The sequence below is a fragment of the Zootoca vivipara genome, chromosome 13 (genome assembly GCF_963506605.1).
Source record: "Zootoca vivipara chromosome 13, rZooViv1.1, whole genome shotgun sequence".
Lineage (NCBI taxonomy): Eukaryota > Metazoa > Chordata > Lepidosauria > Squamata > Lacertidae > Zootoca > Zootoca vivipara.
In genome coordinates this window covers 34,059,118-34,069,306 of record NC_083288.1, presented here as the reverse complement: position 1 = coordinate 34,069,306, position 10,189 = coordinate 34,059,118, and positions in this window count along the sequence as shown.

Genomic DNA, 10,189 nt, shown 5'->3' with positions numbered 1-10,189 from the left:
CCCTCTGTCGTCCCCTTCTCCTAGTGCCCTCAATCTTTCCCAACACCAGGGTCTTTTCCAGGGAGTCTTCTCTTCTCATGAGGTGGCCAAAGTATTGGAGCCTCAGCTTCAGGATCTGTCCTTCCAGTGAGCACTCAGGGCTGATTTCCTTCAGAATGGATAGGTTTGCTCTTCTTGCAGTCCATGGGACTCTCAAGAGTCTCCTCCAGCACCATAATTCAAAAGCATCAATCAAACAAGGGGACTAGGGGGTCTCCTAACAGCAGCCTTGACAAACTACAGCTCCCAGGATTATTGGGGAGAAGCCATGCTACTGCTTTAAATTTGTGGTGCAGATATGGCCTAGTTTCCTGCCAAAATTTGCCACTGTTTGCTATATGTTTCCTGCATATAGCACTTTGGGGAACAAATAGCAACCCTGGTGAGTGATATTTTGTGGGAAACTGGACTGGGGCCCAATGGAGCTGCCTTATCAAAAGCATGAAAAATGTCACTTTAGTTTCCCCACAAATGTTAATTGTTACAAGGCCTTCTTGCTCTCAGCTCATGTGTATCATTAATGCATGTAACAGAGAGTAGCATTGCTGTGGTGGACTCCCAGTGACATGCCTTCACTTCAGCACCTGAAGTGTTGCAGGGATTTGAGGTAAACTGCATGCTTCAAACATTGAAATGTGTGTGTGTGGATAGAGGGAGGGAGGCCTATAGCTGTCTTAAACCTGTTCCCAGCTGTACTAGGTGACCTTGGCATTTTTCTTCAACATAATAAAAAATGAACTACTTGTGCAGCTATAAGAGAGGGCTGCTTCAGTCCTTTATTTATTGCATTTATACTCGTTCCTTCTTGTCTCTTCAAAGGGTGCCCAACACTAGAGACGGAGGAGAAATTCAGTTCAGCTCATATTTAAAGCTACATCTGTCAAAGCCACACTTGCAGTTATCTGGATTTTGTGATGCAGTTCTCCAGCCAATTGTTTGTAAAAAAAAATCATGTATGAGAGGGAAGTGTGCCTTAAAATGGATACATTTGTGAAAAGAACATATAAACATGCATTATAACAGGAGAAATGGCTTGAAAAAACTGTGTACCATTGTCAAAGCAGCATGCAAAAATGAGTTTATTAGCAGAAATGCTGAAGAAATTTCATGTGGATTAAATCTCAAATTGCTGCAGCACTGAATTTCAGACTGGAAGAATGAGAAACTGAGAGAAAGAAAATGAACAGAATCTTCCAGCCCTACCCAGCATAGCTGCCAAGTTTTCCCTTTTCTCGCGAGGAAGCCTATTCAGCATAATGGAAAATCCCTGAAAAAAAGGGATAACTTGGCAGCTATGCTACCCAGGATGCTTTGACAGCATAAAACCTGGTGGAAACATATCAAAAATACAGTAATTAAAATTAGAGGGTTTTAAAATTTAAATTGCCTATATGTACCTACCCCTTCATGGATCACTGCCTTGTTGTGGGAAAGGGGCTTGAATAACTCCAAGAAGTTATGAGCTATGCTATGCCGTGCTGGCCACCCAAGACGGACAGGTTATAGCCGAGAGTTTAGATTAAATGTGATCCACCTGGAGAAGGAACTGGCAAACCACTCCAGTATTTTGGCAAGAAAACTCCATGGACATAAAGAAGGAGAAGCTTTGAGAATAAAGTGAGAATTTCCAAGGCATGCTCTGGTTCATGGGGGAGAGTCGAACATGATTAAGACGACTAAACAATAACAAACAAACAAAAATATGTACCTATCCTCTGCCAAAGGCATGGACAAATAAAAATATTCAAATCCTGCCTGAGCATGGCAGCCAGGGAAGGGGATTTTTTGATCTCTCCCAGGAGGGTGTTCCAAGGACAGGGAGCCACCAAGGGGGAAGCCCTTTCTCAGGGCTGTACCCTCCTTGCCAAACACAACTGTGATCCGTCAAGAAAGGCCTCTCTCCCACTGGTCGTAAATTGCATGTTGGGGAATATGGAGAAAGGTCTGCCATCAAATCTCCTTCCCATGAAAGTCCTGAAGCTTGTGCTTGCCCTTATAAGGAGGAAGTTCTGTGTGAAATGGAACTACATGCGGATCTGGTTACATGTCTCCTCGAGAAACTCTGCTGTTACGAGGTGATGGACAAATGCACATAATAAACAAATGGGGATCCCTGCAATTCCGGCTGACAAAGTACTCATGATAATCATATGTAATTGTTCATGTGTGCCTTCTGGTCTCACTCATGTAATGGCAAGAAGACAGGATGGGAAAAACCTGGAATGAGTTTCAAATCAGGAATGTGATTAACAATGATGCTAAGTATTTTAGAGAGAAGGCCCCTAGGCAAACGAGGCTACTTGGCAGTAGTTTAAATATCTGGTGCTTCCCAATGTGGAAAGTGCCCAGCTCGCTCCCGGCAAGGGACTTCTTGGAAATTTCCTGCCATTTAGGAATGTGGTATCTCTTTTTGCGAGATGGGAAACTGGTTGCCAAGTTCCTGGCCAGAGGCAGAACTGACAATATTGTAATGGGTGGGTCAGCTGGTCTGGCTGACATCCTAAGGATTCCGCCCACAGGCACTGTGACTCTGGTTGTAAAAAGAAACTGCTAGAGTAGTAGATCTCCTTGCTTCCAGACCACCTGCTTATTGACTATTCAACCTTATTTGTTTGCAGAAAGTTTGTGGGGAGTTAGGCAACACTAGCTGTGGAGCAAGCATTTATGCTGATTTGTTTGCAAGGATGTTATACAACAGTGCTTCAAGCAATTGCTTTCCAGTGCCTTTTCCTATCCGAAAAAGTCTGTGGGGTGTTTTTTTTGGGGGGGGGGTTGAAGAGAAGATTTGTGTCACAAGAGCTTCAAATCAACAACAACCTGAATTTGCCAGTATGTGACTGAATCATACCTCTGAATGGTAACAGAATCTTAGAATTGTAGAGCTGGAAGGGCTGCAAGGGTCATCTAGTCCAACCCCCTGCAATGCAGAAATTTTTCATCTAATTTGGGGCTTGAATCCATAACCCTGAGATTAAGAGTCTCATACTCTACCAGTCTGGAAATGCCTGGGTGAAACTTGGACAAGTTTAGCCCAGCAGCTTCCCTTTCATTGAGCATATTGGCACTAATGTGCCTTTGCATAACTAAAGAAATGGCCACTGGTTCCTTCTGGACTGGTAGTGAGCATGTCTGTCTTTCCACAGTTTCCCCCAATTTGTGGTGGATGATGACACCAGGCAGTCTACGAAGACGATGCAGTTTTACTTCAGAGTGGCTGAAAATGACACGCAAAGAGGACTGTACAGTAGTACCTCCGGTTACGTAACCCTCTGGTTATTTAAACTTCGGGATGTGAAAGCAGCAAACCCGGAAGTATTTTACTGGGTTTTGCCGCGCGCACATGCACAGAAGCGGTCCTCAGGTTGCGGAAACCTCAGGATCCAACCGGACCTCCGGAATGGATCCTGTCCATAACTGGAGGTACCACTGTATTGCTCTCTGCAAGAATCCTATGGTGCAGATAGTTCCCCTAGAAATCCCCTATAAATGTGTAAATAAAATCATCTATCATAAAAAAGAGTCAGTCTCTGTATTACGTCATCCAAAGGGAACAGGGCCTACTGTGTTTCTCCAAAAATAAGACACCATCTTATATTTATTTTTCCTCAAAAAAACCCCCACTATGGCTTATTTTCAGGGGGTGTCTTATGCTTTTCCTCCTTCTGCCGCGGCCAGCATTGCTGCTGCTGCGCCTAGTACTATGGCTTATTTTTGGGGTATGGCTTATATTCCGTGAATGCTTAAAAATCCTGCTACGGCTTATTTTATGGCTACGTCTTATTTTCGGAGAAACAGGGTATGTACATCATGCACCCCTGGAATTGTCACTGCTTGGAGGATTAGAGAGGGCATAACAATATTATTCCCCTGAAAAGCACTAAGAGCTTGCTGAATCCTCAGACTTTATTTATTTATTGAAATGTTTATGTCTGTACCATCAACAAAGCCTCCAGGAAAGGCTAACAAAAATCTATGTAAAACAGTCCCTGCAGACAGCTTACATACAACCTGACATGCACAACACACAAGGAAAAGAGGCAGGGAGGGAGGAGGGGAAAAAGCAAGCTCAGGCAGTAGTCCTTTGTTACAGAGTTCTTGTAACCACCAGCTGGAATGGGCAGATTTGGAGAGGAGGAGCCAAATGTTTCTGGTCTTTCAGCAGAACAGATGGAGAGGCTTTGCAGTCCCAGTCCAGCTCTCCCTCTATAGCCTTTGGCTGAAGACAGAAGACAGTTGAGGCAGGGGCCTGTTGAAGCTGGTCTTTCAGCAAAGCCATTGCAGAGGTCCTGTGGTCCCGTCTCCTGTAGCCTGATGAAATGGCTGTATCAGCTGTCAGGGGCTTGAATGTCCCAGTCTCCTGCTTCTTGTTGTTATGCATTGCAGATGATTTTTAGAGCTGGCAGGATGGAACGGGCTGAAACCTGGGATTTGGACTGTGACACTTTTAGGGTTAGGGGAGCACAAGAGACCTCTCCCACTGTCATTCTGCAACACCTGGAATACTGAGGCATGTAGAGAGGCTCTGCTCCACGTGCTTCCATCGCTGGAAGGACAATGGATAGCAATGGAGGGCAGAACCACAGCACGGAAGCTGTGGTACTTAGTCTCTAGCGAAGTTTGCCTTGCTCTGCACACACCATACATTTAAAGCATATGCAAAGCACATGACTTACTCCAAAGAATCATGGGAGCTGTAGTTTACCCATCACAGAGCTGCAAGTCTCAGCACCCTGAACAGACAACTGTTCCCAGCATTCTCTGGGGGAAGCCATGTGCTTTAAATGTGTGCTGTGTATCTGGGGTGCTCAGGGGCACAGGGGACCTGGGAGCTGAGTCTCTGCAGGCAGGGCAAGGATGTGGCGAGGGGGTCAGCATCAGGTTAAAGCAAAGAATGTCACTGCAGCAGCCGTCACGTAACCCTATCTTCCTCTTTACTGCCCGCAAACCATTGCACACGCAAGGATTTGGTGTCCGTGGGCCAGAGGATTTAATGTTCCCATCGGGGAGAGACCTGCGGAATCACATGTCTTTTGGGTGCAGAGGCAGCAGCAGTGAGATGGTCAGAGAGTGGAGGCTGGGCTAAACCACCTTCAAAACAGCCGAGTTATGAATATATTCCCAACAAAAGGATGCAGCAAGGACAGCCAAAAGTAGCTTGTTCACACTAGTTTCTCCCATGGATATTACTGCTTCAGACTCTGCCTTAGGGCAGGGCAGTTTTTAGGCTAGAGGGGGCAAATGCTCTCTAACGGGGCACCCTCCTCTGTTGGTGGATGCCTGGTGGGCATTGGTGGTGGCAGCGCTCTGATCAGCACCAGGCAGATGCAGCTTCAATGCTACACAATGCCACAGAGTGACATTATGTCAGAAGCACTGTAGGGTATTAAAATGGCAGCTGCCCAGCATTGATGGGAACAGTAGTTATTTATTATTTATTGAGTTTATTGTTGTTGTTGTTGTTTAGTCATTTAGTCGTACCCAACTCTTTGTGACCACATGGACCAGAGCACGCCAGGCACTCCTGTCTTCCACTGCCTCCCGCAGTTTGGTCAAACTCATGTTCGTAGCTTTGAGAACACTGTCCAACCATCTCATCCTCTGTCGTCCCCTTCTCCTTGTGCCCTCCATCTTTCCCAGCATCAGGGTCTTTTCCAGGGAGTCTTCTCTTCTCATGAGGTGGCCAAAGTATTGGAGCCTCAGCTTCATGATCTGTCCTTCCAGTGAGCACTCAGGGCTGATTTCCTTAAGAATGGATAGGTTTGATCTTCTTGCAGTCCATGGCACTCTCAAGAGTCTCCTCCAGCACCATAATTCAAAAGCATCAATTCTTCGGCGATCAGCCTTCTTTATGGTCCAGCTCTCACTTCCATACATCACTACTGGGAAAACCATAGCTTTAACTATACAGTACGGACATTTGTCGGCATGGTAACGTCTCTGCTTTTTAAGATGCTGTCTAGGTTTGTCATTGCTTTTCTCCCAAGAAGCAGGCGTCTTTTAATTTCATGACTGCTGTCACCATCTGCAGTGTTCAAGGAGCCCAAGAAAGTTTATATACCGTCCTATACCCGGAGATCTCAGGGCAGTTCACAGAAATGGGGCTCCATGGCAGACTGTAATAGTGAGCCCTGCTGGGATGCTGGGGCCCCAGGTGGTGCCTCAAAGCACTGCATTCTGATGCAGGACCTGGTGGTGGATTTGAATGCTTTCCTGTGCAAATATTCCCTGTAAATAAAAAATGTGTTGTGTCAGGGAGAGAGGTTCTGCTCCAGTCCACTTTCTGAGCACAGGAAGCTTTTGAACAAGGGAGCATTTAACCATATGATTTCCCCTCTACCTAGTGTCTGAAAATATAGTCCCTTCTACCACCTCAACAGACTTTGTCACCTAACTACCACCGCCTAACCCCACCATATTTGCTGATTGTAATGTTTAATGAAAAAAATGAACATTATTTTTAAAAGAAAGCAAACAATAAGTACAAGGCATTGTGGTTGAAGACTCTACAGCTGTGTTCACACTCCCATTTACTGTGGTTTCCAGTGCTGGGTTGTTAATCCACGTTCACACAAAGTAATCCAAAACACGTATGTATCCTGTAGATTGGTCTAAAAGAATTTTTTTGATGTCCTCAAGTCATTCCTAATTTGTCTCTAACCAAGAGCTTCTTTGCCTAATGTAAAAGAGTGTCCCATCGTCTCCTGGTGTGTACAGAAACAGACACTAATCTGATACTAATCTTCTTCTTTGGCAATCACTCGTAGCCGAGTAAGATTGTCTTCCATAAACACGGTTTTAACAATGAGTCCGTAAATGACTGTGGAGGCCAATTCTGGATCCACATGTCCTTCCACGGTGGAGACATTGGTTTCCGGATGGAAGTCAATCATGGCGTGGATTTGCCAACCGTGCCTTGCTCTTCCTCTTTCCCCCTTGTGTCCTGAGATCGAGTTTCTTCAAAGCCCATGACACCTTTGGTAAAGGCTGTTCTACAACTGGAGCACTCGCAGGCCAGTGTTTCCCAGTTGTCAGTGTTTATACTACATTTTTTAAAAGATTTGCCTTGAGACAGTCTTTAAACCTCTTTTGTTGACCACCAGCATTACGCTTTCCATTTTAAAGTTCGGAAGAGAGTAGTTGCTTTGGAAGATGATCATCAGGCATCTGCACAACATGACCAGTCCAACAAAGTTGATGTTGAAGAATCATTGCTTCAACACTGATGATCTTTGCTTCTTCCAGTACACTGATATTAGTTCGCCTGTCTTCCCAAGTGATGTGCAAAAATTTTCGGAGACACCATTAATGGAATCTTTCGAGGAAAGTCATTCCTAATTTGAAGCCAATGTGAACAGTTAAATGGGGAAAGAGCTGTGAAATGCAGCGGGGTTGGGATGAGGGTGGGGGGAGGACAACTTTATCTGGTCCTGTGAACACACCCTAAATGCAAAGTATCATTTGTTCGGTTTGTCAAAGTGTTGATTCCCAGAAGGGGGTTTATGGATGCGTGAAAACCTCATACAGTCCCTACCCTCAGGCTTGCACTAAAAAAGACATGACACAAAAGGAAGATGGGGTGAGAAAAGAGGAGGGGGGAAACAACAGATTAATTTTAGAGGCCCCTTTGGGTATACTTCCTCTCGCTTTTGGCACTGGCATGGTGCAGTTCTTGTCTTTGGCTGAGTGTGAGATCAGATGGTGCTGTTCGGTCAGCATACTCAGCTTCCCTCTCTTGGCTCCAGGGGTGTCCCTGAGGAAAAGCTCCGTGCTTCAGCGTTCACCCAGAACATGAACAGCTGCCTTGAAAAAATACGTCGTCAGTTTCGGTGGGGAATCCTTTCCCAAAACAACACAGGTTAAACCCCCACCATGGCCCTGTCTGTGATATGAGGTTTCACCTCCCTTCTTCTCCTGCTTCCTCCTTCCTGGATTAAAAAGTTTTAGGGAGCAAACGCCCCTCTCTTCCTCCTCCTGCTGCCCGCTCTCCACCAAGTCCTTAGAAATCCAGACATATTCATCACCTCTTTACTTGATGAGTTGATGGAGCTCCTTCTATCTAGCACTCTTCTTGTGTTCAGGTACTTCTTGGAAAGAAGCTGTCACTTCCACACAAATGTCAAATACCAGGGATGGGGGGAGGAAATGTTTGCAATGCTCAAGGAATCTGGTTCATGTCCCTGACCCCCCACCCCTTCCCCCGTTGCCCTCCCAGAGATTATTAGGCTATAGCAGAGCAACTGACTCCCAACCTCTTACTCAGATTGCTCAAGCACCTGCCCTCCCTGCAACCCCCTGGCCCTAAAAAACCCATTATTATTATTATTATTATTATTATTATTATTATTATTATTATTCCATCCATATCACAAAGCCTTGGCATTACATCTCACCTCACAACACACTGTGTGATCCTAAGAAGCTGGGTGCTCATGGTAAAAGGTAAAGGGACCCCTGACCATTAGGTCCAGTCGTGACCGACTCTGGGGTTGCGGCGCTCATCTCGCATTATTGGCCGAGGGAGCCGGCGTACAGCTTCCAGGTCATGTGGCCAGCATGACAAAGCAGCTCCTGGCAAACCAGAGCAGCACATGGAAACACCATTTACTTTCCCGCTGTAGCGGTACCTATTTATCTACTTGCACTTTGATGTGCTTTCGAACTGCTAGGTTGGCAGGAGCTGGGACTGAGCAATGGGAGCTCACCCCATTGCGGAGATTCGAACCGCTGACCTACTGATCAGCAAGCCCTAGGCTCTGTGGTATAACCCACATCACCACTTTTTCTTGAGGACCGGCATCTTGATTAGGCAAAATGGAATGTGATGGATGCACACATATACAAAGATCCTTGGGCCAGGGAGGGGCCTCAAAATTATTATTCAAATGTTAATCATTTATTTTTAGTTTTCTGTTTGTTTCCAGCTTTTAACATCTCATTTGAGTTTTTAGTAACCACCAACACCTTAGCTGCTATTTTTATCCAGCTTCAGACAGCTTGCTATCAATCCAACAAGAGGTGATAATCTTACCGCATGGAGCCAGCTTTCTTGGGTTGGAGGCTTATGCCCTTAGGACATGAACCAATAAAAACAATTTGTACATAACGTCTGTTGAAACACCACAGGATGAAAGCTTCAGGCAACCCATGATCACTGATTAATATGGTTGTTCGAATGGATGCGCTGACTGCGCAGGGAGGCAGATAGGTCAATATAGCCTCACAAGGAAGGAGACAGTGGAGAAAGTTCCAGAATAAAATAACCTCAACTTGAAATCTGGACAGCTGTTGCCAGTCACTGTAGACAATGCTGAGGCTTCATCCAGACTTCCTTTTGTGCTGTGTTTCCATACCCTTCAACATTTCTCCGATGAAAATAGGGACATCCTATATAATAATAATAATAATAATAATAATAATAATAATAATAATAATAATACCACCTCACCCATCTGACTGAGTTACCCCAGCCACTCTGGGCGGCTTCCAACATATATAAAAACATAATAAAACATTAAACACTGAACTGCCTTCAGATGGCTTGGGGGTTGGATAACTCCATACCCTCCAACATTTCTCTGATGAAAATAGGGATGTCCTAAAGCAGGGGTCAGCAACCTTTTTCAGCCGTGGGCTGGTCCACCATCCCTCCAACCATGTGGTGGGCCGGACTATTTTTTTGGGGGGGGGGGATGAACGAATTCCTATGCCCCACAAATAACCCAGAGATGCATTTTAAATAAAAGCACAAGTTCTACTCATGTAAAAACACCATGCAGGCCCCACAAATAACTCAGAGATGCATTTTAAATAAAAGGACACATTCTACTTATGTAAAAACACACTGATTCCCAGGCAATTCACGGGCCGGATTGAGAAGGTGATTGGGCCGCATCTGGCCCACAGGCCTTAGGTTGCCTACCCCTGTCCTAAAGAAAAGCAGGACATTCCAGGATCAAATCAGAAACCAGGACAGCTTCTCTAAATCTAGGACCGTCCCTGGAAAATCAGGACACTTGGAAGGTCTGTGTTTCTAGACACAGGTCCACACTGCGTCAGAGTGCTTCTTTCTTTTCTTTTTTTGCCCCAGCACTTTCCCCATAAAAACCTTTTGAGAACAAAAGAAAGAAATGCAAGAATCTAGTATTATTTC